Below are 2,317 nucleotides of genomic sequence, written 5' to 3' on the forward strand. Positions count from 1 at the left end.
GTTTCTATATTTCCTTCATTTTCACATAGTTTTTTTAATAAAATAAAAAAAGTAAAAAATAAATATGGTTAATTCTACCTCAATCTCCCACAGCCGTCATTTTGACGGCTCTATTAGTTGCATTGTAAATTCTTCCCGCGGTTGAATAACGTTTGGTACCGTTGCCTAGCAACCAACATTCTACCTAGAACTCTTTGGCTTACACAGAAGAACTGGCTTTCAGGAGAGATCTAACAGCAAAACAGCTTTAGAAATGCTTCAAAATATTGATGATAGTGATTCGGGCGGACTGGGAGTGACTGAGGAGGACTTGGTAGGAAGCAGCTCAGATTCTGACAGCGAGTCCGAGGATGATCAACCATCCCCAGGAAAATGCAGACGTATCAGTGACCCATCAGACAATAGTAAAACTTTAGTTCAAGCACTGCTAACACCTCAGCCGATTCACTCAGCAGCCTAAAAGACAAACCAGAGCCGTAGTCTACTATAATCACACACAGGTCGGTGTGGATGTGTCGGATCAGACGCGAAGGAGGCCTGTGGCTGTAATTTATGATCTCCTGGAAATATCAGCTATAAACCTATTGGTTTTGTTCAGAAGCTGTTTGAATGTCACTTTTTCACACAGAGATTTTATCCTTGAACTGGTAAAACAGTTGCAGGCAAACTGCAGGTTTCCAGCCCCTCCGCCACTGAAGAGCAGCTTTGGCGAGGCACAGAAAACAGCAGCAGGAGCTTCAGCGCTGCACAAAAAAAGCTCATATTACGTTTGTCATAAATGTTAAAAGGTGGTCTGTGGGAAATGTTTGGGGGGAATCAATCAATGTATGTAAATAAAATTGTAATTTCAAATTTTGAACCTGTGTAGTAAAACAGTCTTACTCTATGGATTTATTTTTAATACAAAATTTGAACACGAATAATAATAGCATACAAAACAGCCTTTTAAAAAACTATATTAGAACTGTTTTAAGGTTTACATATTCACAATAGGTTTATATCACACAATAGAACAATTTCAGTTGATGACATCACTACTCATGTGTTTCATTACGAAAAATGTCAGCCGTCAAATTCACGGCCAGTGGGAGTTCTAGTAGGATCAGAATCCTGGGAGTCCTGGTGTTAATTATGTGTTGAAAGTATTTAGTGTAAAGAGTAGAGAGTGCTCTCACTTTGAATAATATCTTTGACGTATTTTTATCTGGAAAATTCTGTTTCATCAAGTAACCTCTGAAACTGTTCATGTTAAAGTTGATATTTGTTCTTCATGTTTCTGCCTTCACAGCAAAAATGCCAGTGTTAATTCAACACCCACAGTGTTAACATTAACACCAAAAAAGTGTCTATATGTGTCCACACTGGCTAGTGTTAAAATAACATTTATGACAGTGCTAATAGACTAACACCCAATTTGTGTTAAATACAAAATATGATGGGAAAAAACCCTAAATATTAAAAAAACCACAGAAATTAAAAGTTTAACCCTTTTTATTAAACTGTTCTTTGTCAAAGACCTAAAAACAATGCGCAGCTCATACAAAACAGCAGCAGGGCACAATATATGTTTTTTCATCATTATCAGCTGAAAACTGTCTGTCATAAGGCTGATAATATATCAGGTCAGACACACAAATAACAGCAAATGCATCCTCCAAAATGTAAATTTTGAAAGCACTCAGGTGCTCATCAAAAAACTCTGTAGTGACTTTAGTAGTCAAAAGAAATGCTTCATCGTTGTTGACAATGATGTTGACAATTTTTTGGAAAAACAGGCATTTCATTTTCAGTACTTGTGCAAACAAACATTCCAATGTGGTATTGTGTTCCAAAGTTTTTCACCCATTAAGTCGTGGACACACACTGCACATTCAATCTGGGACAAGACCTTAAAACATCTGTGCAATTTAGTTCATTTGTTGGATAATCTTTAAGAGGGGCAAATTGAAACCTTTGAAAGTAAAACTTTTCCCAATGAAAAGCCAGCTGCCTTTGGTGCTTTTTCACCAAGGTTTTAGTAATGTTCTTAAAGTTCTTCACAGATTTCTTAAAAAAATGTGTTTCCCTTCAAATCTCATACACCACACATGGATGAGTGGTCCTATTTTTCTGATACATCTTGGATAATGTATCATTAGGTGATGTTTTGGAATCAGCTTCTTATCTGTAAATACAGATTTAAAGAGTTTATGATGTTCAGAAATCAGATGCTTTAAAAAATAAGTCATACCATCTGTAATTACTGGTGAGCACACAATATTGACAATCTGAATCAAAAGAAGAATTACTCTCCAGTGACTGTTTTCCCTGTTGATTA

Source organism: Cyprinodon variegatus, unplaced genomic scaffold, assembly GCF_000732505.1.
Source record: "Cyprinodon variegatus isolate N-32 unplaced genomic scaffold, C_variegatus-1.0 Scaffold618, whole genome shotgun sequence".
NCBI classification, from domain to species: Eukaryota; Metazoa; Chordata; class Actinopteri; order Cyprinodontiformes; family Cyprinodontidae; genus Cyprinodon; species Cyprinodon variegatus.